The sequence below is a fragment of the Chiroxiphia lanceolata genome, chromosome 6 (assembly GCF_009829145.1).
Source record: "Chiroxiphia lanceolata isolate bChiLan1 chromosome 6, bChiLan1.pri, whole genome shotgun sequence".
NCBI classification, from domain to species: domain Eukaryota; kingdom Metazoa; phylum Chordata; class Aves; order Passeriformes; family Pipridae; genus Chiroxiphia; species Chiroxiphia lanceolata.
The window spans coordinates 48,038,719-48,065,859 of NC_045642.1; the positions used below are offsets into that span (position 1 = coordinate 48,038,719).

The following is a 27,141-nucleotide window of genomic DNA, read 5'->3' on the forward strand; positions in this document are numbered from 1 at the left end:
ATCACCACACATCTGGCACAGCTGTGGCCCTCTCTGGCAGACTGACAGCCTGTGACTCCACAGCAGCTACATGGAAAAGGCCTTCTGTTTGCAATGCTGCCTTCTGCAGCCTTCTCCCCCAAGAGGTTTTAGATGATATAATACACACCACTGTTTCAGTTGCTCCTGCTTTTTCATCCAGCAAGATAAATTAATATGAAGCCCCACTTGCCTTCGCCTGACCACAGCCTCCTCCATGTGTAGTGAAGATAAAGACTCAGGCAAACCACTCATCTCAAAAAACATCTAGGAAAGCATTCACACTATTTTAAAAAGCCCTGCCTGACACTGTGGAGGCAATTGCCACAAAAAAACCCTATAAACAAAGTAAACAAATATAATACCACTGAGAATCAGGCAAAGAAAGCAACAGTGATGCTTGCTATTCCGCAAACACTTCAAAATCCAAAACAAACGAACTAAAATTGTTTTCCTAGTTGTCTTTCATCCTTTTCCCTAGGCCTTTTCCATAAGGTACCTAGTGGAAATTCAAACGATAGTTTTATATAAATAAATCCATACCATTTAAAAGAGACCAATCTCTTTCTCTAGATGCTCAAACACTGCAACAGTCTATATGGTGTTTGAAAACCATGTGGGAAGGAGATCATTCTCTCTTAAATTCAATAGGGTTTTAGAATCACATTTATTCACTTCTATAGAGTTTTTCCATATGGGATTTCAGAGCCTTTTATACTAGAAAGTGCCCCCTTTTCTCCTCTTTTGTGCTTGTTCTTTCATCAGCACAAAGCTGAAGTGAACAATAGTACACACTCGGCTTTACATCCCGCAACATCTAGGACTCTGAAGAACAAAGAACAAATACCCAACTGAGGGGCTAAAGATAGGAAATTCAGTGCAGTGGGTAACTGCAGCTCCAGTGGAAAGTTCTGGTGCTGGTAGAAGAAGGTTCATTTTAGGAGCCAAAACAGATGAGCAGTGAAAGCCGGTTCTGATGTGGGCTGGCTATAAAATCCTAACTGAGTCACTGTGCCTCTCCAAGCTGCATTTTCTACAGCTGCAAAATGGGGTTTTGGCCCAGAAGCCTGGGTAGTGGTTTTATAAGGCATTATAATGGACTGCAAGAAATATAAACAACTAACTATATTTTTTCATGTAGGAGGGCAGGAGCAAAGACCAAAGAGAAAAAAGCAAATAGATTGAGGGGGAGTGTGGGGACAGGAGTTGGGACAATTTATTAATTTGGTTTCCATCTTATTCTCATAAACAACTTATAGCTGGGTGAATCTGTTTGTTGATCATTCTCTGCCTGATGAGTGTTTCCCCGCATTGGTGCTCCAGTCCCTGCTCCATGCTGGAGGTTGCCCCTCACTGCCTCGCCTGCCCTCAGCATCTCCACCCTGTCAGGGCTTACTCTACCTGCTCCCACCTCAAGGTGCTGAGCCCAGCAGGCTGCTCCTGCTTTGCTCCATGAGGACAGTTGGGGTTACTGTGGCTCTGCACCCTTTTGTCACTGCATCACCCTGTTTTCCCTCAGTCTGAAAACAGGGCTGGGGAAACACATTTCCTTCCCCAGCTGATTTGATACAGGAGGAGGAGGGAAATTGTTTTTCTCTCCCTGACTCAGATTCCCTCAGAGACCTCCGTGTGAGGTGGATGCCACCTGTGGGACCGGGAGAGGGAGCAGGGTGGGTCAAAGCCCCTGTGTGGAGAAGACAAGATCTTGCATTTTCCCCCTCCTCACTGAATCTCTGTGAAATCATGTCCTTTCCTGCTGCTATAATCACTGATTATATGCCATTTGCCTGTTGTATTAAAGCTGCTTCCTTAATTAATATAATTTTAAAGGACGGTCTTGGCATGAAGGAGACAAGCTCTTTTGAAGTCCAATAAACACATTTTGTATGTGATCATCATAAGCAACTCCTGCAGCTTTTCTATGGTGAGGAGGCAGAAAGCACCACAAGTTAATGAACGGATTTTAACCACCTGATGCTGGTCAAAGCTTTGATCTATCAGGTTTAAGGCTGGGTGGAGGAGGGGAGGCAGAGCGCTCTGCCATGTTCCCCAGTATCACCGAAACTGTTAATCAGCCTGCTCTGCAGTGTACTGCGGAGTTTGCTTTATTAAAGCTCCCTGCTGCCTGCACACGTTCACTGGCACAGACATCGAGAGACAAGCAAACACTTACCCAAGTGCAGAGTACTCACTGCTGCATTGCAGAGTTTACTGGCATAAAATGATGGGGGTAGGTAATTGCAGGTGGAGGCTTGGGTCCTCCCTTAGCCTGCCTGCATCTGCAATCTCCTGGATTTCTGTAGTAGGGGATATGAGGAGGGCTGGGAGCAAAATATGCTTTTTAGAGCTCTCTTTCTAGTTCCTAAATGCCTGGAGAGCTGGCACCGCTTGTACTAGTCTCAAATGTGGTCTATGCTGCTTAATGTGGTTTTTGTTCACAGTTATTCCATAAAACTAAAAATTAATTTCCTTTGAGGTACTTGAAGGGGTAAGCATAATTTTATTTATTATTGTTATAAACTAACCTTGCCTCTGCCTAGAGGCTCTCTCTTATGTTGAGGATGCTGTTGTGCTGTTGAAATATTCAAATTAAAATCAGCCTCCTTTCAAGGACCTGGCAGCCTGAGTATTAGAGGCTTTCTGGTTTTCCTATGGGTTTTCTCATATAGAAGGTTGAACAGGATGAAGTCACTTTTGGAGGAACTTGTGGGTGATTAATTCAGTTCATTTCCTCTTTCCCACCAATCCCATCTGCAGGGTTATGCTTTTTTCTTTTATTTTTTTCCTTTGTGCCAGCACAGAAATATTTGATTATTTATTGAAGTTTAATACCAAATAGCTGCTCTGTTTTGTAATATCTGTAACCAGATATCTGTAATATCTGTATCTGGATTTGTTGTTTTCAACAGACAGGTTTTTTTCTGCAAGAAAGCTGGTATTTGCTTAAGAATTGTTACATATTTCTAATCTGTAAATGTGCCTATGGAAATTTAATTATAATAATTTTGTTCTTTGTGAGCAGCTGATTCAGGATTTCTTATTTCCCCTTGTATTTCTTAGGTATGTGTCTCAGCTGTTTGTTTTTTTTTTAGTGAAACAAGGATGGCTCAGATTTCTTCTCCTTGCATGTTTCCTAGTGATACAGTACTGCAGTCTCTGCCTTGCTCAGCTTATGTCTAATTGCAGAGTATTTAGCAAAAGAATCCATGTGCAAGTTTTAGATTTGAAGTTAACCATCTATTATACTTGGCTTTATTAGCAGATGTCATCTGAACAGCAGAGACAGTCTAATAGGGAGAAATTAATCTTCAGGCCTATATGAAGATAGGATTGCATCAGTCAGATTCAAGAACTTGTAGCCTGGGAGAATTTAGAAAAAAGGAAATTTTCTTTTCGTTGTAAAGCCGGGATGTTTCAGTGCAAGTGTGACATCTGTGGCAGCACTGGTTACTGACAGTCTTCTGGGACAAGCTGGCCAGAAGGATTGGGTATTGTGGGAATAAAATGTTCATATGGCAGCTTAACTGTTGAATGCACATGTTCTAAAGGAAAAACATGATTTATCTAAAGAGAACTACTGGGGCTTGATTTCTGGAGTTGTTGAAAAAACTCTCTTGACTCCCACAGAAATTGGTGTGAGCCTTGGGTACCAGAGGCTTCCAAAAACAAGGTCTTATTGTCAAGATAAAGATTGTGAAAGAGAAGCCTGATATAATTTCATTATTATTTTAACCTTCCATATCCCAGTTTTCATACCAATAAAATGAGGATGACATTTTACTACCTTTAAGGAGTTGTGAGTGTTAACATAGCACAATCTTAGTAGTCCTGCAAGGAAGACATTGAAAAGTGACACTTTTTATGCTGCTAAATTGCTCAGAAATGGTCACTTTATTATTGTTCAAATCTGACTTTAATTCACTTCCTCCAGTGACCCTTTCAGTGTTAATCCACCACACAGAAGTGTTGCAGTTTTAATTAAAAAGGAAATCTTTATCTCACTAAGCTTAGTCTGCCATCTGATCATGCCGTATGGTTTACAGACAGTATTATCTGTCTAATTTACATCATAAAACTGTGACTTAAGCAAGGCAGAACACATTGGCAATCCTCAGTAAATAATGCTGTTCTAACCAAAACTGGATATGTTTTAAGCAAAATTTGACTGTAAGAATGGAGATGTGAGTACATGGCACATGGTGCTGCACACAAGGAGGGTTACAGGGACACAGAGAACTCAGTGGGATGCTTCATTAAAATAAAATCTCTAAACTCAGTCTGGAGCAGCTCCTGAAAATATACGCACCAGCTCAACCACGAGACAGGAATTTGAGGCAGGATTTACCAGATTAAATTTTTTGGTTTATGATATAATGAGGGCTAGTGGTTCCTACTGATCTTTAAAATCTATGATCCTAAATACTGGCAGTGGTTACGTCCCACATCACTTGGAACTCCATAAATCATATAGCATGGTGAGCTGCAAAGCTATGAACTGTCCTGAGGGCCTGCATGTGGCAAATATTCACATTTGACTGGCTAATATCCCCAAATCTCACCCCAGAGGTGATGAGATTAGCAGATGTCAAGGACTTTAGCAAAATTCTCCTGTTGTTCTTATATTTGGGTCAAGGTAAAGCAGCTGTCCCAGGACAGGACAGACTTGAAGAAGAGCAGGAAAACCAGCCCCACTGCTCAGCTCCCAACAGCACTGGCACATCAAGGTAGCAAACATGATTCAGGAGTCACTGAGCAAAAACAGAGCCCTACAACACTATTTTTCATATTACTGTCACGATTTTTAAAACATTGTGGGAGGAAAGCAGTGGGGGAAAGAAGAGGAGAGAGAAACCGGATCTTGTATTTCTTATTAGCAGAGGAAGGAGAGAGGTACAAGATCTGTATCACACTGTAAGCTCTTTACCTCAGAGGAAAGTGACCCCCATCTGGCAAGAATTAAATGTTAATGTATCAAATCATGTCCAAAAGCATATAAAACTCAAAGGACAGCTTATGATACCCTCTGAAAACAAGATCTAATTTAATTCATTTGCATATCTTGACACCCAGTTCTGCAAACTGGTATTGGTGGGTTAATGCCCTGCTACCATTAGACTCCCTTGAGCTTATCGGAAAACTGCTTTCAACAAACTGCAGGCACTGAATTGAAGCGTCTGGTCAGGGAAAACCAGATCAAACCACATCGTCTTAACTGTGATCCATTTGGGGATGCAGAAGGGTGGCAGCAATCCTTGGTAGAAAGAAACAATAAACTGATTTTGCTGAGAACCTCATCAATCACTGGTCACAGTGACCCATGGATGATTAATCTCATTAAAAACTTCAGCCTCATGGCAAAAGTAATGCTTTCAAAAATTTGAATGGGTCTGGCTCATGTCCCTGAGAAGAAGGGCAAACTTTTCACTGACTCTAGTTGAACTTCAACCATTTACTCTGTGTCAGATGCCATCTTTAAGACCTGTGGAAACTGTACAGAAGGTACCTGGCCTGTTATTGAGCCATGTCCATATACTCAATTCAGGGAAGGAAGAGCTGAATCAGTGAGCATGAAACATTACCTCTTAATGCAGTGAGCTTTCTGACAACTAGCATCTCTGCTGCCTCAGCTCTTTAAATGAGGGGATTGGTAAAGAGTCTGGGCAACATATCTGATTTTCTGTGTGTCTGTGAATCCAAGGGGTTTTCACTGTTTTGGAGGATTATAAATGCCTAACGGTATAGTCAATTTTTCATGTTGGTCCTTTTTGCTGTATTCTACCTACCTGTAGAGTTGCAAGAGCATGCATACAGTTTCCAAAACTGCTCCTGTGCACAGTACAGCTTGGAAAATTGTACATTTTCTTCTCATACCTTGTGGACACAATCCATGACTTTGAGCGCATCCATGTTGTCCATCTGTAGTTAGATTTGGTACTTGGCCCTGGTCTTTCAGTCATCTGCATGAAACTGTATCAGCCCAGTATCTGTGTTTAGCAAGCTAAATAGCTATCTCTCTTAAGACACTTGGATGCATTTGAGAGGGTGGAGCTCAAGGATCTGCACATCATGGACACTACCTACACAGACCTGGGCATATTCACTCCCTCCTCCCAAGAATGTTCTCCAGTTCCCATGGTCTTATGCACACAAATCTCACTCAACTGTGCTCACTAGCTGGCATGAAAACCTGCGGAATTCTACATCAATCCTCTCATTATTTGACCACTTGGGATTTTTACTGAACCTTGCGAATAAAATATCCAAAAGTTTTTCAGGTGCAAAAAGTAGTTCAGGACTTCCATACTCAGCACTTTCAGGATCTCCACATACTACATAACTGAGGCCAGTTCATGCTACAGGTTTGGCCTGCAGTAGTAAGTAATTTGACTTCAGATTCATCAAAACAAAGGCTGTGCATTCAAAGAACTGTGATACCAATCAGTATGCTGGAGCAGCTTGACACAGAGGCTCTGTGAAAAGCTACACCAGTTTGGAACTGCCATAATAGCATGCTCCCATGCTGCACTGTCACCTGGGATTTGAGCATCACACTGGGTCTGAGAGGTCTAGGACCTTGACAAGCCTTGAGACAGGAGACACTCTCTGAGGCCATTCATTCAGCCCTTCCATCTTCATTACCATGCTCAGGACAAGCAAAGGAGGAGTTCCAAGCATGAGCTCCAAGCATGAGCCCACACCTCTGGCACTGCCCCTTGCTCTGGTAGGTGTCTTGCCTGAGTTATATTTACTGGAGAGATGAGAGTAAAAAGATATGTTTAGGTACAACTGTGCTTAGGAAAAATACACTGTGTGATTGAGGCATTCTCCAGCAGAGAAGGGCAGCTCAGGGACCAGGACAAAAGAGACTTACCTCACCCCATGCCTTGGATACCACTAACATGTATATGCAGACAAACACACACATACAAGCAGCCTTTTCCAACAGCAGCTTCCTGTCCTTGTTTGCCAACAATGATATCCAGGCCCTATGAGCACTTCATGTAACAACTTGCTATGTCACAGCTTCGTTGGCAGTTAAGAGCCAGGAATATAATTGGGGCAACAAACACCATCTGGCTGAGACCAGCTCTAACAGGCATCTGTGCGTACCCATCCATAGCCCCAGTTTGAGCCAGCCTTGCCAGCACCCCAATGCATGAAGTTTGCTGTGGTGGGACTGACATCCTGTGCTGAGGAAGCAGTGGCAGCACATGCAGCCATAGCAGAAGCAAGAAGTGTGTTTTTGTAACAGCCTCTGAAATCATTTATTGGGCTTGGTCACCTTATGAGGAGGATGTTGGTGCGGTCCTCTGCCATGCTTGGGGCAAGTGCATTCTGACACCAATGCTGGGGAGGCAAGGTGACACTCACTCCTAATTGCAGACAGCAGTGGAGTCTGGTATGATGCCAAATTTGCTCCCAGAGCACCGCAGTGTGGTCACAGTTCATGTGTTCCTGAGGGACACAGGCCATATCATACAGGCAACCAGGGAACCAGTGCTTGCTCCAGGTGTGACCTGCAAAGACAGCCTGTAAACAGGCTTTTTGTCTCCTCCATAACAGGGTCCCAGTACATAATGATGAGTTTGAGCACAGTACACAAACCCAAGGCTCAATCATGTATGCAGGGAAGCATACCAGATCATTCCTTCCTAGACTGTTGAGTTAAATGTCCAATGCCTAATGTTAATATTAACCTATATACTGAATGTTTTGGAATGTACCTGTTTGTACTGAGCTCTCCCAACTGAAACACTTCAACTGCAGTTCTCAGCACAGAATTCATTATTCTGAAACTTGCTTTCTCAATTAGCTGGAAAGAGCCTGATTGTTTTCACCCTTTGGATCACATTTTAACTCCTGTAATAGCTTTACCTGAGATAGATTGATGAGCATTCAACAATGCTATGATTACAGGCTGATTACATGTTCTTCATGAATGACACTTCTCATGTAACTGGGTGTGAATTTAGGGAGAGTCTTTTTAAACTTCATTAGTAATTCAGCTGGTTTTCTCTTCTGATTGGTACAACTTGCATCTGTCACATAAGGGTATTTCATTGAGCCATGCACTTTATTAAATGTAAACGTGAACTTAGACCAAACTGAAAGTTCTAAGTCTGCTTACACCTCAGCACGAACCCAGGGTCTCCATCACATAGTTTTGAGTGCTCCAGCTGGACACAACTATGCCCTGGCAACCCTATATATCAGCAGACATACCCACCTCATGCCTTCCTGATTAAAGAGCAGATAATGCGATCCCAAGCTATTGCCATCAACCTGGACAGAAACTGCATAACTCACAGGTACAGCATGACTGAGCCTGTAGTCAGACTGGTGCTTTCACCTCAATATTGTTGGTTTTGTCTGCAGCTTGCAGAATATCTGCTCTGCCTTCACAGGCAATACACCATGGAGTTAAAGAGGTTTGGGAAAATATGCTTTATGAGAAAAGATGGAAAATGTTTAGGTTGTTTTGTTTAGAGAAAAGTTGACTGAGGAAGAAAGGATAACTTTTCAAATATATAAAAGGATAACTTTTCAAATATATAAAAGGTGCTGCAGAGAGAAAGGGATAACCTGTTCGTTATATATGCTACGGACAAGACAAGAAGCAAGGTTCTTGGATCGCAGTAAGGCATATCAGGGCAAAAACTTCTTATCAGTAAGGAGGTGAAAGGCGGAAACCAATTATCAGGAGGGCATGGCACTTCCACCATTTCACCCAATGCCTGTTGGGCATGTCATCAGCAGGGGCAGGGCACCGACATAGCATAAGCAGGCTAAGACAGGCTGGATCAGAAGGGAGAACAGCCTCTGCACCTCCTGAGCAGATCCCAGGTCACCATGAGCAACAGTAGAAAGGCTCACTCCCGCTAGACCCTCCATTAATGGAGCTGCATAAATATCTGCCACAGGTGTAACTCATTCAAACTTATTTTCAAAGCATCATCACTAAACTGCAGAGCTGAGACCAGAGTGCAGGTAATCTAATTCTTAGTTATCTGTGCTGCCAACTATACCACAAATACCGCCATTCTCCTGACACATGAAATTAAGGCAGGCTGGTGATGACTCTTCACTTCAGTATGGTTTAACACAGAGGTGTTAGCAGCAGCAGCCCCGAGTCCTAGGGGACCAGGGAAAACCTCAATCAGAAGGTGTAGCTTTTTCAGGGGGGAAGTTATTTGGTGGGCTAGAAAGCTATTGTAAGTGTCCTCCCATGAATGCGACCGTGAGCAATAAATGATCTTTGTGCCTCCAGGTTTGTAAGCGGGTCATATTTTCACGATGTCCAGCATGCTGCTGTGTTTTCTGCAATAAAGCTCACCTAATCAAAACAAGTCAGAGCTTATCTAAGCCCCTAGCCGGAGATATCTCTGTGGTGGCTACAGAACCGGGTTTCCTAGCAACCTAAAAGGCATTAGACAGGGCTTTGTAGACATTTCTCTGTTACACACAAAACCCCCCGTTTGAATAATGTTATGGGTGTGACATCAACTGACAAAAGCCAGGAAATTCAGAGCTGGGTCTGATTTTCTATCCTTGCCGCTCATCAGGCTGAAAAACAAAAGGCACAGTCATGTGAATGATGAGCAGAGCAAACCAACCTTTATATTTCCTGGCTTTTCTCCCAAACGAGATGCCATTTAAATGAGGTGTTTGGTATTAATTTCCTCTGTTTAAGACAGGTTTAATATTCACATTAGGTAGCATACTGCAGAGTTCTCAGTTTCTTCATGGCCTACCTTCTTCCTTGGAGGGGCCGACCTGAGTGAGGAAAGAGATATCCCAGCCCTCTGTAATTTTTATTTTCTCTGTGATGAAACCAGCTTTCAAATCCATGCCTTCATAGGTGAAGGCTGTGAGCCTGCTCTAAGCAGGGCCACCAGTGTCCTTCAGCAGTAAAGATCATTATTGGCTCGGGGTGGAGCCGTTGAGGATATGCAAGTTAAAAACACTACATCTTGCTACTAGTGCCCAACTTTAAAAATGGGAAGAACATTTTTATAGGTTTCAAGGGATTCTTGATATGGATTCTTGGAATGGGTCTTGTTATCAAGCATTATGAAAACAAAAGGTCAAGAGAAAAAAGAATTAATGTAGGTGGGTTTTTTTCCCCAAATATATACTGAGGACTGATGAATGGTCTGAAAAGTGATACCAGCAATGTCTTATTTCTCCATTTGTAGCAATAGCAGTGTTTAAAACCACACAGCTTGCAGTTCGTGGAGGAGATTGATGGAAGAAGAGATGGAAGAACTGCCATTGCTGCTGATTGTCACTTCAAATCCTTGGGGAAAGTCTTCTAGAAGTGAATGGGAACTGATCACCTCTCTACAGACTTCTTGAGTCATCTCAGAGAATTTAATAGAAAATAATTCTTTTGCTTCAGGTTGGTATAATGTGACTTAAAAGTGCTAGAAAAAAGTCTTAATTTTCACAATCTAAATTATCAATCAGATGGGGTAAATTAATCTGACTTCTGTTGCAATTCTGTGTACCAGCTCAATCCCTAACTACACAGCTTTTCATATGTTTATTTGCACTACACAGCTTTTCCTATGTGTATTTGCACTTGCACTACTTTAGTAGTTCCACCTCTGGGGCTTTCACACAAAGATAAGAGCCTTTTTTACATTTGTTTGAGGCCTGACGTGAAAGGTTTATCTCCATGTAAATTTTTCCAGCCCGGTTGTGAAACCTCTGAAATGGATGGTAAAGAAAGTTCTGATGAAACTTAGCTGTAGTTGAGTACTCCAATGCTGTAAGAGAAAATCCCCTGAATTGCTGTCAGTGGGTGAGCAGCCAGGCTTTCATCACCTTCATTCTTCACTGTAATCTTCATTAACATAAGAGTTGGTATTTTGCTCCTCACTGATGGATGCCATACTGTTTGAACTCCAAGGGACTGGTGGAATAAAGGCATGTATACAGGCCTCTCTGCTGACCACAGCTAGCATTTCTTTAGCAAGCATAGCATGAATATAACTGCTACATATACCATAATGGAGAGGCATTACTATGCGCGTTATCACTTTCAAGCTTTGAAAGAAACAGAAGCAGAAGGAGGTTCTTGCACTTTCTGCCGACATCATCTTTACTGTCCATCCATTTGTTCCCCATTTAGCCTCCCCACTGGCAAAGCCTCTATTATGTGCTCAAAGATGAGACAATGGGAGCCCACTACCGTGGCGAATGGGTGCATTGTTCCATGGGCTCCCTATAGAAATCCCTGCGTTCGCATGACCCGTTTTCCAAAGTTTGTGGGGTTTTTTTTGAAGGGGGAGGGTAAGAGGAAAAGGGACAATGTTTCACAGCTCTGCACAGATTAGTGGTACGTTCATGCCCATACACTGAGATGGATAAAATAGCCATATTTTTTTTCCCAAAGTGCTTATTTGTAATGCATGCATGAACTCACTTAACAAGCTTAAAATATTTAGTGAACATTGAAATGAATGGAGAGTGTGGGAGGGAGGACAAAACTAGCAGAGATAATTGAATACACTTAGCAGTCATAGCAGCTTTACATAGCTGTATGGTATTCTCTATGGATAACACAGCTGGGACAATATGATTAGAGTTTTAAAATATCTAGGGATTTCTATCTTAAGATAGTTATCAATAATTGCAAACTTAAACATTAAATATTTTTGGCTAAGTTAAAATATATACCTCTTTATTTAATGTGTGAGAAAATATTGTAAAATAGAGCATATTTTCCCTTTGCCATTTTTGCAGGACCCATGTAAGAAGGAAGGCTCTCTGAGAGGGTCTGTTCTGGAACAGGAGTCTGCCTTGGGAAAGCCAAAGGCTTAAAACATAGAAGGCAAAAGTCCCTCAGACTTGACAGTGCTTGAAATGTCAAATAAGATCAAGGAGACAGGTTGCTATAACACAGGTTCATATCACCTGTAAAACTGCTAAAGTCCTCCAGTGCTGGAGAAAATCTTGCCGGATTAAATCACAAATTTCCAGCTTCATTCCAACTGAGCCTAAATTTGTACCTTTACCCTTGTTCTGACTAGGACTAGGGCCTCAAACCCACAGACTGCAGCAACACATCCATCTCGGCTCACACCTTATTAACTGCTTGATTAGAGCAGCACTGGGGAAACTCTGCACTTTGCTTTCCCTTTCTCTCTGGTGCCTGATGCCACTCGTTGCAGGATCATGTTCAGCACAAAGCGCTTGGAGAGGCTGAGCCTTCCTGGTCACGCACGGTTAGTGAGAGGTGAAGGTCTCCTCTGCTGGGCTTTTCCTCTCTTTTCTGAGATAACTGACCTTGATGCCACCACGAAGCTCTTCTCCAGGTCACGCCACTTGCTCTGCATCCAGTACCTTAGCTGGAGCTGGTGAGTAATGCATGGTTGCTTAATTTGGAAGAGCAATAGGAAGGTCACTGAGGAAGGTAATGCGGTCCTGTTGGTTGAACATGTGGATAAGGGCACCACAAAAACATAATCTACTTTGCTGGGGATGCGATCAACCAGGTTTATGTATGCAGTTGGCAAGTGGTACTTCTGAATGTTATTCTATCAGATAATCCAGACAGCAGAGCAATTATATATCTCTCTGCTTCCATAACATGGCTTTAATCTAGGGATTAGGTAATTTTCATATGTGTAGGGTTTTCTAAAACAGTATTAAAAGTAACTCTTATTTTCTTCCTACTTGTTTCCTGATTTTTATTTATGAAATACCTATTTCTGTAACCAAGCAAAGGTTACAGGTTACAGTCTAAGGGGAAGATTCCTGATATTCCAAAGGGCAAAACCTCAGTGAGATCTCCTTTTCCACCCAGGGTAAGATGTCCAGAAACCTCAGAAAACTCTCTGGGGTTTGCAGACAGCTTTGCTGCGTGTGTGCAGGTGGCTGAAGTGTCCATCATATGAGACTCATCACACACATGGAGCCCAGCTGGTCTGTGGATGGGCAGTAAACTTTCTGTATATCTCTTCTAGATCTGTTTCATTTGTTTACCTCTTGCATTTTACAAAATATCCTCTGAAGGGATGTGAAGGCTCTATGTCAACAACACACATAAGCATACAGCTGACTACCAGTGACATGGTTAAATTGTTCTTCTGCTTAAAGACAGAAGCATCTGATGTGAGGAAACCACTAGCTAAGGCACTGCCACCGCCTGGTTTCTCAGCATTCCTCCTCTTACCTCCCCGGCACTGGAATGATCATACCACTACCCAAGGAAGGGTCTTTAATTATATAGGGAATTCTCTGAGGAAGGCAAAAGTGCTAAGAGCATGTTAGGGCAGGCACATGGAACCCCAGGACTGGCAGAGACTTCTAGGCTCCACTTTCATACCTCTCCTTGCCTGTGCTGCACAGTTCTGACAGTTCACTTGTCCCAGTGCTTATGCCTCATAACTGTGGAATCAGGGATATTTGCTGAGTTAATTTTCAGCTAGATGAGTTTTCTAAGACTGGCTGATCATGAGATCAGCAACAGAGTGAGCACAGTGTAGTGTGGAGGAAAAAGTGTGACCACATGGCCAAGAGCAGAGATGCAGGATGTGCCTGTGCCACCAATTGGAGGGAGGTGAGGAAATGGCTGTTCGAAAGCCGTTCACACACAGAGGCAGCTTAAGCTAAAGATAAAACCAGAACTGAGAGATTAACATCGAGGAAGGAACTACTTAAGCTGTAGTTAAGACTATAGCTTAAAGTTCCACAAGAAGATGTGGACATACAGCTATGAATAATATTAGGCTGGAAATTAAAGTAGTTCTAGCTGTAAGAGAAGTAGGATTCCAAAATAGCTTTACAGTGAGAGTAGAAGTACTCAAACAAGAGACTGAGCTTAAGGAGATTTACATGATACAGTTGCTGCAGTAGAGAGGAACCTGGGCCAAAGACCCAGAAGGTATATATCCACCCTATCTCCCCTGCTTGTTTTCATTTTAACTCTCTCTGTTACTCTCCTTTCTTCTTCTCTTTTTTCCTGTTCCTTTTCTACTCTGATGACAAGCCGGAAAATCCTCTCTGTGCATTTTCTCTGTTACTGTTATATCCATTTGGCAGAACAAGGCAAAGGCAAATCCTGTTCTGGTACATCTCAGTAGGCTTATTGAAGTCTGCAGGCAGAGCCAGCATGGGGCTGACCCTCGGGGCACAGAAGCAGGGGCTGTGGGAGGCCATGGAACCCTGGTGACAAATGAGTCCTTGCGCTCCTGGTGCATGGCTGGTTCCCCTTGCTCTGTGCCATGGACATGGCCCTTGGCAGGGCATTCAGTTGAAATGCACTTGATTTCTGCTGGGGAAAGCTGATGGCATAGTATCTACCCAAGAAGGCTATTGAGGGTTTAGATTCATTTAGAGCATGACCGCCATGTTTCTGTGGAGCCGAAAAGTCAAAAATCCACGTACAGCTGTAATGACCATCACTATAAACATAATGTTCTGTTTAATTGGAAATGGAGAGGCTGACTAGGTAGCACTTATTGGGGGGAAGCAGGCAACGCCCTCAGAACGCAGTTTCAAAGGCCACAGGGAAGCCACATCTTGCTCTGCCATTAGCAAAAGTGATTACCCATCACTTTTGGAATCCAGTCGTCCCAAGCTTGGCCAGGCTGGTCTGAGGCTGAACAACACGGTGTCAGGCTTCCTCTGCTGTACCCTGGCACTGTCAGAGCACGTGACTCATTCCTGCACCTCTAGGCTCTGAAACTAAGCTTGAATAGAGAAATTTGTTTTAACACATAATTAATACAAAGAGGGGCTCTTTGGCAGGGGGTATAATGCTTCCTGGCACTGGGTGCTTCGTTTGCAATGGTGTCCACTTACAATGACTGTATTTTGCAGCTTGCAAAAGAATTGCTTGATTTTCACTATATGCCTTTCTATAAAAAGTGAGCACGTCTTGCTAGAAGGTTGGTTAGTTAATACAAAAGTAATTTAGATGCTAGATAGACCAAGCCACTTTTTCCTTCTGTCACACTATTGCAGCAGGTGTTTTGGTCATGAGCATCCACCTGAAAAGTTGCCACAACTCTATTAGTTGGCATTAGGGCCTTCACTTCTCAGAAAGAAAACTGTTGCTTTTGACTGCTCAGGCTGTAATTCCACAAGTACCTCAGCCATATATCAACTAGGTTGCTGTGGTCATGCTCTTCCTCCCATCTAGGCCATGAAATCTTGCCTCCTCCCTCAAACAACTCCGGCATTAACCAGCTCCAGTGCCCTGGCATTTCAGCATGCCTAACTGGCAGAAAGCCTCTGCTTCTTTCTTAGCAGGCCAAAGGGGCATGTCCAAAGTCACAGAAGCTGGCCAGAGAGCAGCCAAGCCTGATGATGCTGCAGTTAGATGGGTTCAGACTGATGAAGAACAACAACATCCAGGTCTCGCTCACAGTTTGTGGGGAACAGATTTAAGGCATCCAGTGGCTTAATTCATCTTGCTGGAGTTTTCCTTAATTGCCACAGCAATGAATTTAGCTTCTTGCTGTGAAACCTCATCGTTAGAGATGATATGCAACTACACACATACCCATCTAAGTACGGTATTAACAACTGAGTGAAGGGGAATATTAGAACTACTGCAGTTTCCTTCTCTCGATCAGTGTTCTGCGGGATTTCCCTTGTTGAAAGAATAAGTTAATACTAATTAAGATGAAAGCAGAATACAAAGTGGAAACTTCCAAAGTGTCTGTCACTTGTGTTTATGTAAATTAAAATATCTCATATACAGGAAACCCTGGGCCTTCCTTTTTTGTCTCTTGATTTTAGGTTCCACTATCAGCTCTGTGGCACAAGATGTGTGGTGTCATCCTGCCCACTCTTGTGCAGCCCATGCTCCATCAGTCCCAGACAACCTAACAACAGGTTAGCATCCTGCACTGGTAGCTGTTTCACCAGCAGGTGCCAAGAGAAATGGCTGCCAGCTAGAAGTACCTCTAACAAAGGCAGGAGGAAGTGACCAGGTCCTTTGAGCACCGTGGTCCCTCTGAGTGGCTAGTCAATATTCAGAGCCTTTACTTTTTTTGTTGTTTTTTTTTTTTTTCCTTTGGAAGTGTCTGCTGGGGTTTAATCTTAAACAAAAGCATTTTATTTATAGCCAATGACCATAGGACCTTATTTATCTGATTGTGATAGAAATAAAAAACAACTAGGCCATTTTCATGATCCAACTCTACTTGTATTCTCTGCACACAGACCTTCCTGATGACTCATTCTTGAGGAAGTTCTTGCAACATAACCCATTGCTATTTGGGCAGGTTTTGCCTTTTTTTTAACTCACACACATACATTGAACTTGCATTGGTTTTGGCCAGAGAATCCTTCTGCTCAACCCATCATTTGGCCCAGAGGTTGGCCCATTGATGGCTGTTACTTTTATCTCATATAATAGATTCACAGAATGGATTGGGTTGGAAGGGACCTTAAAGATCATCTACTTACAACATCCCTGCCATGGGAAGGGATACCTTCCATTAGACCAGGTTGCTCAAAGTCCTGTCCGACCTGGCCCTGAACACTTCCAGGAATGGGGCATCCACAACTTCTCTGGGTAGCCCGTTCCAGTACGTCTGCACCCTCACAGTAAAGAATTTCCACCTAACATCTAATTTAAACCTCTCTGTTTTTATTTTAAAACCATTCCCCCTTGTCTTATCATGACATGCATTTGTAAAAAGTCTCTCTCCATCTTTCGCATAGGCCCCCTTTAGATACAGTTTATCAGGTGTTTCACTCTACAAAGGGTCTTAACTGAGCCTTAAAGAAATTTTCCTTGTGCTTTAATCAGAACTATGATTTTGAGTAAGACAGATTAATAACTTCCGGTATTATTAGTTCTCTTGCAGCAATGGGTAAAGTATCAGATCTTAGAGAAACACTTATCAGCAGCAACTTCTCAGAAAAATTTGAGCCTATAAATAATGTTCTTCCCTTTCTGGAAAATCCTTGATTATCATAATCCAGAGGGACTGTTACAGCCTGTAGAATGTATCCATGCACATAACAAAGTTTTGCATGGTGCCAAAGTATCCTCTACAGTTGGAGGGATCATACAATTAAAAAAATTAAAAAAACAAAAAAAGAAAGGAAGAAATTGTTCAGCATGGTGGAAATCATCTGCTTAAAATGAATCATGATTGAACAAACTGCCTCAGGAGTGGAAGGAGCTCAAATAGTCAGCAGAGCCCATGTTCTGGGTGCTAAGTGATACTGCCTACGGATCTGTGCAGAAATGTGGGCATTTATATTACTTATATGTAGGACAGAATGTCAGCTGAAGGGAAAAAATAGCTGGTACTCTATTAGGTTAGGCCTGATGAATACCTGCCCAGAAGCTAACCTAATATCTGTGTGCCAGATACCCTGACGTGATGCCCAGATCACAGAACAATTTGATTTTTTGGTGAAGGACTGTATCTACTGAGGCAGATTAAATAATATGAGACAGAAGAATGTGGGGAAGAATTTAGCAAATGTTTGTGGTAGCTTGGAGAACCAAGTGAAAATACAGATATATTTGTTTGCAGACCTCATTGCTGCTCCATCCTGCCTTCACGTTCACAGATTTCTGCCTCAACAGGCTTCCCCTCACTTAGTTGGCCGTTGCTCATATGGCATCAGCGTGTAGTGCCTTTTCAGCCACCAGACTCTGGACTTCTTGCTTTAGGTTACTGTTTCAGTTTGAATAACGTGGGATGAGAATGAGCCATGGATCTGTAGATGTGCTCTCCTGCCTATTCCTTACTGGATTGTAGTTTCACAAGTACAGCTTCATTAGAAAGGTCTGCAGCGGAGATTGCCTTCCCACTCTTTCCTGTTTGCATGCATGCAGGGCAGAATAGTCTTTTTCGTCTCTGCATTCCCAGTATAAGATGTTTATAGATGCACAGAGGCCATTTTGGTCTAATTTTATAGTCTCTCTGTAGGAGGGAAGGTAGAGTTAAAGCAGTTCCTTGGGGCCTAAGAACACTGGGATCAATTCCTCACTTAATATACAGATAAATTGGGTAATTCAGTTCATTTCCTTCTTTATCTCAAGTGTCTTTTTAAAATAGGGATAATGACATTTAGATACAGAGGATCACAGCAGGCCAGAGCTGACTGCTGCATGAGTGGGCATTGCCCTCACAGCTTTAAGCTGACTACCACCCGTAGCAAGGCAGTAAATTTCAGCCCAGGCTTTTACACAGGTGCTGTTAAAGATGTCCACCAGACTGGTATAATTTGTGCTGGAGCCTGTGCCTGCTGGCTGTGCTGGCTGCTGGCAGGTTGTGTGCAGATGGCTCTCTGTGCCCAGCTATGGCCCAGGCTTGCTCACAGTGCCCTGTGGTGCTGTGTGTGGCCTGGAGAACAATGTAGCCCAAACCCTCTTGGTACTCCTTGTAAGAGAAGTAAGAACCAATTGTTAAAACTGCCCATGTTGTCTTTTATCCCTTTCTCAAGAGAGAGAGGAATATTATGAAGAGGTAAGAGTTGCTGCAGTGACTTGGTGACTGTGACTCAGCTAGCCTGATATTTTGTCTGGCAGAGACACCTACCAGACATCTAGTAGGACAAGGCAAGAAGCAGCACGAGAGGCCAACAGTAGTAATTTGCCACCAAGAAAACCCATTCCTAATGGCCCATGGTGAGATACTACGTGGAACATGATTTATATTTGAGTTTGTGCTTGTGATGCACCTTTAACCCATTCAAGTGCCTAGATTCCCTTTGAATCTGCATTTTGATTCTATTCTCCACATGGATAACAGTCTGTGACAATGAGTTTCCCTTCTAATTATTTATTGTGGGGAAAAATAGTCTTTGAATTACCAAATGTTCCATTTAGTGAATATCCTCTGAATCTCTGATAACAATATTCTATCTTTTTTGTTTCAGTTCTGCAGGACTTCATAAAGATATTATATGCTATATGAACTTTACAGTATTATGTTTTCTTTTGGAGCCCTAGAGTTGAAATGAAATATGGTAAGTTTTTTTAAAAACAAATAATGTTTTTCCTATCATGGTCATTGCTTGCTCAAACTCAAAGAAAAAAGAAACTTCTTTCACTTAACATCACAGAATCATAGAACCATTTAGGTTGGGAAAGACCTCTAAGTCATCAAGTCCAACTGTTAATCCAGCACTGCCATGTTCACCACTAAACCATGTCCCTAAGTGCCATATCTATGCCTCTTTTAAATACCTCCAGGGACAGACTCCATCATTTGCCTGGGCAGCCTGTTCCAATGCTTGACAACCCTTTTGATGAGGAATTTTTTCCTGATATCCAATGAGAATCTCACCTGGTGCAACCTGAGGCCATTTTCTCTTGTCTCGTCACTTGTTACCTGGGTGAAGAGCTGCAACCTCCTTTCTGGTAGTTGTAGAGAGCGATAAGGTCCCTCACAGGTCCTCCTTTTCTCCAGGCTAAAGACCCCCAGCTCCCTCAGCTGCCCCTCATAAGACTTGTGCTCCAGACCCTTCACCAGCTCCATAGTCCTTCTCTGGACACGCTCCAGCACGTCAACATCTTTCTTGTGGTGGGAGGGGCCCAGAACTGGACATGGTACTAGAGGTACAGCCTCATCAGTGCCAAGTACAGAGGGATGATCACTGCCCTGGTCCTGCTGGCCACACTATTTTTGACACAGATCAGGATGCCATTGGCCTTCTTGGCCACCTGGACACACTGCTGGCTCATGTTCAGCAATGTTGTCGACGAGCAACTCCACGTCCTTTTTCAGGCAGCTTTCCAGCTGCCCTGCCCCAAGCCTGTAGCGCTGCAGGGGGTTGTTGTGACCCAAATGCAGGATGTGGCACTTGACCTTTTTGAACCTCATAACATTGGTCTTGGCCTATCAATCCAGCCTGTCCAGATCCCACTGCAGAGCCTTCCTACCCTCCAGCAGATCAACACTCCCACCCAAACTGGCATTGTCTGTAAATTTGCTGAGGGTCAACTTGCTTGCCTCATCCAGATAATTGATAAAGACATTAAACAGGACTGGCCCCAATACTGAGCCCTGGGGAACACCACTTGTAACCTGCCACCAACTCGATGTAAATCCATTCACCACCACACTCTGAGCCCAGCAATACGGCCAATTTTCTACCCAGAGATGAGTGCGCCCAACCAAGCCAGGAGCAGCCAGTTTCTCCAGGAGAATACTGTGGGAAATGGTGTCAAAGGCTTTACTAAAGTCCGTGTAGAAAACATTGACAGCTTTTCCCTTATCCACGAAGTGGGTCACCTTGTTATAGAAGGAGATCAGGAGGATCTCCTTTCATAAGGAAAGGCAGAAGCTGCCTTTCATAAATCCATGCTGGCTGGGCCTGATCCCCAGGTTGTTCTGCATGTGCCTTGTGATGGCACGGTTAATGATCTGCTCCATGACTTTCCCTGGCACCGAGATCAGGCAGACAGGCATGTAGTTCCCCAGATCCTCCTTCCAACCCTTCCTGTAGATGGGTGTCGCGTTTGCCAACCTCCGGTCAACTGGGACCTCCTTGTTAACCAGGACTGCTGATAAATTATGGGAAGTGGCTCAGTGAGTACTTGTCAGTTTGCTCAGTACCTTTGGATGGATCTCATCTGGCACCATAGACTCGTGAGCATCTCAAGGTGTAGCAGGTCACTGACCACTTTTCCTTGGGGAAATGAGGTTTTCATTATGCTCCCTGTCCCTGTTTTCCAGCTCGGGAGGCTGCTCATCTCTGGAGAACAACTGATCTTACTATTCAAGAATGAGGCAAAGAAGGCGTTAAGTACCTTAGCCTTTTCCTCATTGTTTGTCCCTATGTTTTCCACACATCCAATAAAGGATGGAGATTCTCCTTAGCCCTCCTTTTATTCCTACAGTACTTATAGAAACATTTTTTGTTGTCTTTTACGGTAGTAGCCAGATTAAATTCTAGTTGGGCTTTGGTCCTTCTATGTTTCTCTCTGCATAACTTCACAATATCCTTGTAGTCTTTCTGAGTTGCCTGCCCTTTCTTCTGCAGGTCATAAACTCTCCTTTATTTCCTGAGTTTCAGCCAAAGCTCTCTTCAGCCAGGCCACCAGCTCATCTTTTGGCAAAATCTAAATTTTTCCTCTCGTGTAGCTGCTTGGCTTCTTTTTCAGCTAACCTATACCTGCTATAGGCATATACAAATGCATATGAAGAAATTTCTATTCCTTCTTATGAGCTTGGTACTATGTTTTGGCAATTAACTAGCACTGAAGAGTTAAATGATGGAAATAGCTAGTTTTGATTGATTCACATAGTTCTATATTTCTAAATTTTGAAACTTTTCAGAGATTGAAGACATACTTGAACATAATATTAGAGTATTACCTGTTTGATCATCTATCTTGCCTTAACTGTTTACTGCTTTAGTGGTATTTTTAGTCTCTGGTTCAAGTATATGCCCACATATTATAGCGTTGAATCAGTTCCTTAAGGAGAAAATACACTTTCAGAGTTGGAATTAAGTCAGTGTGACTAGAAGTACTTAAATATACACTCCATTTGGATTTCATCTGGGTTTGCTTCTTACACACATTCCTTTCCCTTACAGGTTTTTAGCCTGTTCACTCACATGGACTGGATATTTACAGTAGCTGCTTGGAAAACAGGGTGACTTAGATGGGCTTGAGCAGATCTAAGGCTGAGATTCAAGAACCTCGCAGTGCGTTTGCCTACTAAAGACAAGGAGCTAGAGAGCAGGATTAATTTATTCAACAGTGACTATAAAAACATTTTATTCTCTGCCCATAGTCACCCATTCATTCAGAAACCACAGAAACAGACATTTCTGATGTGAACACTGAGTTAGGTCCCCTAGGTGTCTTATGTGCTAACAGCAGGGCAAAAATGAGGAAAAACTGACACTTGCATGAGAGGTTCAGGTACTGACTGCCACATACACTTCAGACTTAAATAAGCATCTGCTTCAGAGGCTGACTTTGGATGTCCTCGAAGTCTGGTATTATGCATTCTGATAGGCAAGTAGAGAAATGAGCCAGATGCAGCAATTTAGTCATATAGGGAGGTTTGTAGTAAACTTCTGCACAACAGGGTAGTGACAGTGTACTTAGTAAAACCACATGCTTTTTTAAAAATAGTGCTATTGATTTTCTTAGTGTGTGTATCAAATGTTAGCACATTCATTAGAACAGCAGCCTTCCAAACGCTGCTGTAGAACAACCAGCAGGCCTAGAGTCAATATCTATCTGAATACTGGCTCACTTTCAAAGGGCAACTTAAAATTAGGGCATTGACTTTTCATGTTACAGAGGAAAGATCTTAAAGGGAGCATTTATCAAATAGAGTTAGGCAAGATTTAGTAAATACATCTAGGTTGCAGGTCCTTCTTGAGCAGGCAAAGATGTGTGGATGAAACTGTGTATGACACTAGCAAAACAACATAACACGTTTTTATATATATATATATATAAACATCTGGGGTAATGGTCTAATATAGTTACATGAGAGAAAAAAGAGGAAGACATTTATCTAAGGAAACTTTCAGTTCTAAACTCCTGTGTGAGTATATTGAAACATCCTTGAGTAGGAATGTAATGTATTACAGTGGTTAAATAAATACTGTGTGTCCTTATAATGTAATTTTTTGTACAGCGCTGTGAATAAAGCAGCATGTCAGGACAAATATATCCTTTGTTGGCAATAACTTAACAGGAACAAAATACAGTCCATTGTGTCTGTTGAAAAAGAGCTAATATAACATAGTAAAATCAACTTTTTTTTCTCTCTCCTTGTAAGGATGAGAAACGAGGGAGGAAGAGTAAAGGTCATTCCACTTCTCATAGATTTACTATGAATTTGTGAGAAAAGGCTCCGTGGAATGGGTTCAGTATCTACCATGCCCATCTATATTCTGAATTTAATTCTGTTTTCTTAAACCCACGAGGATGATTTATGTCTCTGGAGAACAAATGTTCTCACTATCAGGTCACTGCTTGTTTCCTCTGTTTAGGTTTATCTAATTTCTGTGGATTTAATTTGGTTGGTGTGTTGGTTGACTGGTTGGGTTTTTTTGGAGGTTTCTTTTTACCCAGTTCACCATAGTGCTCCACTGTCAACTACCTACCTGTGATGATGTGGGTGGGGAGAGGAGGAGGTGAAGATGTCTGGTTGCATTGCTTTAGCTGCCAGCAAAAATGGCCCTAGGAACAAAGCCAGAACCACCTCCTGAAGTACCCTATTTCTCTTTCTTATGTGGAGAGGGAGACAACCTCTCTGGAAGAGAATAGGGACATGCACAGTTATATACAGATTTTAGCTGTGTTGACTGACTCTTCAGAAACGTCCATTACTGCTGTGACGCAGAAGGACACTTTGGTGAGGTGACTGATGCCAGTGGCTACCACTGGTGATACCACAGTGGTGGCTCCCAGCTGTCCCAGGGCCATCGCATCTGGGCTGGGACTGCTGCCATAGATGCTGGATTCAGTGAAATCTTCACAAAATCCCATGTTGATCTCTTCCTGCTTCCCAGCCACATGTTGAAGACATTGCATTTTCCTTTCATTCTGTATTTTTTATGTTTTCCTTACTTTCTCTTCTGTGATGCAGAGCATCAGTCTAAGAGAATGATTTCATTGGGTTTATTGTTTACAGGTCTTGTTAATTTTTAACCAGATTGCCACAGAGACTTGTTTGGTGAGGTTTGCGTTTTGCAACTTCCAAGTCTCAGCTGTCACACACTGAAAGGGCTTTTGTGGTGTTATTGTGTGGCAAGCAGTAAGAGTAAACAAATGTTTCAGAGATACTCTATGTTCTAATGGAAACAAAAGGTAGAAAACACCTGTCTCTGCATTATTCTCTCCATCCAGCTGTCCTTGTAATTGATACTAGATACCTCCTTCCAGTGTATATCTTATTTTGAACCAGGTTAAAGTGTTCCTAACGATCAGACTCTCCTTGTTTTATTTTCTTTTATGTTGAATGCATTATAACTGCAAATGAATTTTACTCTTTGCTCAAGATGCATACCCCAAATATTTTTATTTCCTGCTCCAAAAAGAAAAAATATGGCTTTGGGCAGTAAGCCTGTGTAAAGCACAGTTTTAGCAGTTTTATTGTTCCCCAAAGATTATGACCTCTCTGAAGTCTCTCTGAACTACTGAATTTCCTCCTAAACTGTAACCAAAGTTGGGCTCTAGAGTCTAAGGGGTCACTCAGGAATCCTTATTATTATGATATATTGCATTTATCTTGTCTCCTTTGATGAATGCTGAGCAATAATGTTAAACCTTTCTTCCTTTCCCAGCAGGACAGATTTTCATCTGGTGTTAAGTGACTTCAAAATAAAACCAAGGTAAAGTCAGCAACAGAATGAGCGAATAGAGCATTGAGGAGCAAAAGTGGGGCCACAGTGAGGGTTTGAGTTTTCCTTGTCATTATACCACCAAAAAGAATCCTTGTAACCAGTGAAATCAATTCTTGACTTCTTTTCCACTTAAACCACCAGTTCAGAAGGTGTCTTTAAATTAATCTCTTAGAGCAGTAATTCACAGGTGGTAGCAGATTCATGGTGAATTTAAAACACTGGTTTGAGAAACTTGACCCCTGCGGCAAAAAAGTTAATTTCCAAAACTGTGAAGTGCCCAAAATATGGACTCCTATCTCTGCCTGATTTTATTAAATAAGACTAACATTCTTCGCCATGTTTTTAAAATACTCTGCATCAAGGCTGCCATGGATGCTCAAACTATTGAATTAGACTTACTTAGGTAACCCTTCTCTTCCTTAACCTTCTTCTCTTTCCTCTAGCTTTAAGTGCCTTGTAGCTACCAGAGACCGAGTTGGGATCTGCCATGGGGATTGCACAGTGAGCTCTGAGAAACACCAAGTGTAGACACTGTTGGGAAATTAACCAAATTACCAAGCTCACACAATTTATAGAAAATTAGCTTTTTATGTCCTTTCTGGAAAAAAAAATCCTTTCAAAGCAAGCAGATCCTTTTGGAACATGAGAAAAAAAAATGCAGCACTAGTTAATCCCATGAAAACTTCCCTTTGGCAATGCCTTCCTGTAAGTAAAATAGTCCCCTAAAAGCTGTCCAGAAGGATAATGTTCTCAGATGGCCACAGAGATAATATAAAAAAATGCTTTTTGGAAACATTTGCAATCAAAACCACTCAGAGGATCTCCTTGCTGCTTTGGTACCTGGACATTTCCTGTGTGGAAGGAGGGCAAAATCTGTTTTTGTCCATACCAGCCCCAGCCACCCTGGGCCTAGGCCCACAGCTAAACCTGGGCCCATTTTTAGGATAGGTGTAAAAAGTCCCCAGCTGGCCTGGCTGTGCTGAGGGCTGTAGTTCACTCTCTGCCTTCTGTACGGATGGACACATCAAGAAGGGTGAAATGAGCCACATGCACTCCCTGGGGATTTGAAATCACAGAGGTCATAGAATATTCTGAGTTGGAAGGGATTCACACAGGGGTCAAACCCACAGCCTTGGTGTTACTAGCACCCTGTTCTAACCATGGGGTATGGCACTAAAGTAAAAGGGACAATAGAAAACTGCTCAGAAATCAAGAGAAGTTATGTACATTATGAACCTATTCGTGAAATTACCCCCAGATTTTATTTTTCATTCAAAAATAGGTTCCTTCCTGGTTAGAAAATTATCTATTTGAAATTTAAATGACTTTGAGATTCAATTAAAAATTAGATTTCTGGATTTTAAAATTTCGTTTTAATTAAGTGGTAAAGTCCTTTGGAATTTAAAGCAACTGAAACTCTCTGAAGACAAATGGCAGACAGATTATTTGAAATTTGATGATAAACTTGTCCTTAATTTTATCCAATTATATTAAGAGGTCTTTCTATTACAAAGCATTAAAAAGCACTACTAAGGCCAGAGAGGTGTTAGTGAAATATTGTTTCTGTTGTGTGGAGCTCTGTACAGAATTGTGTGGGCTTAAATAAAATGTATCTTGATAGTTTACCTTAAAACTCTCTGTCCTTTTCCTCAGTTCAGTTGAATCCTATGAAATAGATACGCAGCTTGGAGAAGTTCTTCACACCCCCACAAATGCTAAAAATGGCCCTGATACAACATGTATTTATGTAACAAAATCATCTGCATTAATATCTTCCTTTCTTTTCTGCAAGAAGCACAGGAGGGACCCAGGCTGACACATTTTCATGCAGCCCCTTCCATTCTTCTCCTTGCATTTGGGGCAGTAGGGATGAGCTGTGTTTTCCCTTAAAAGAAAGGCCACCGAATAAATAGGAATATGATGTGGCTATTAATAGGGTCTGCTGCAAACCTGCAGCCCAAGCTTTTGGGCTCTCTGCCTTCAAATATTCAGTATCCTGCTATGGATCAAAATTGTGTGGTAGCAACCGTTCTGATCACTGTTGTTCTCCTGATCTTTCAAAATAAAGAGAGTATTAAAACTGAAATATTTCTTCTACTTTTCTGAAAAGACAAGATGCTATCTGATGGGATAAAGTGTGATGTATTGAGCTGTTAACCTCTTACTTACATCTGGCAAAATTAAGAGAAAAAAGGCCCCGCTTGGCAGCTGTTTGCTGTCCCATTTGTCACCATCATGTTCAGGTGGACGTCTGCTCTCTAGATCACAGCTGAAACCTCTGGCACTTGGGCAGGTGTGCAGCTGAGAAGAGGGCTCAGGTGAACAAAATGAGGGGCTTTATGTTGGTGTCCTAGGACTGGCTGCCAGGCTGAGACGAAAGGAAAGAGAAGTGAATTGTTGCTACTGCTGCTGCTGCCAATAGGGTCAGAGAAAGTCTTGGTAACCCTGCCATGTTTAGCATCACTAAAACACCTGGGATAATTAACAGCGAACAAGCCTCGCCATTTTTCATACAGAGATTTCTGTGCCGGCTCTGCCATTCTCCTCCGACATCCAGAAGCGCTGCATCCCTTCCTTATGCCACGTCTCACCAGGGTGGCTCCCAGCTGCAAGCTGGCTCTTTGGCTGAGTGTGTTACTCCCAAAAGGCTGTCCTGAAGGATGACCTCCTAAGTCTGCTAAACCAACGCTCACCTCCCCAGCCTGCTGCCTGTTGTAGAAATGAATCCTGACCAGCAGTGAGAATCAAACCAATATTCTCAGCAGCAGCTGTAAACTCGATAAGCTCCCTGTCCTCCTTTCTCTCCCCCCGCCCCATCCC

General features: G+C 42.4%; 1 long non-coding RNA gene across 2 annotated transcripts; it reads left to right on the plus strand.

Annotated features, from left to right (window-relative positions):
• The first annotated feature begins 2,162 nt into the window (after window positions 1–2,162).
• On the plus strand, window positions 2,163–25,609 carry LOC116788426. 2 transcript variants are annotated; one of them, XR_004357635.1, is made up of 3 exons: window positions 2,163–2,248; window positions 24,262–24,372; window positions 24,765–25,609. It is a non-coding gene; the product is annotated as an uncharacterized LOC116788426 (long non-coding RNA). The 2 variants fall into 2 exon arrangements; XR_004357636.1 differs by having other exon boundaries at window positions 2,169–2,248; window positions 24,265–24,372.
• Window positions 25,610–27,141: the final 1,532 nt, after the last annotated feature.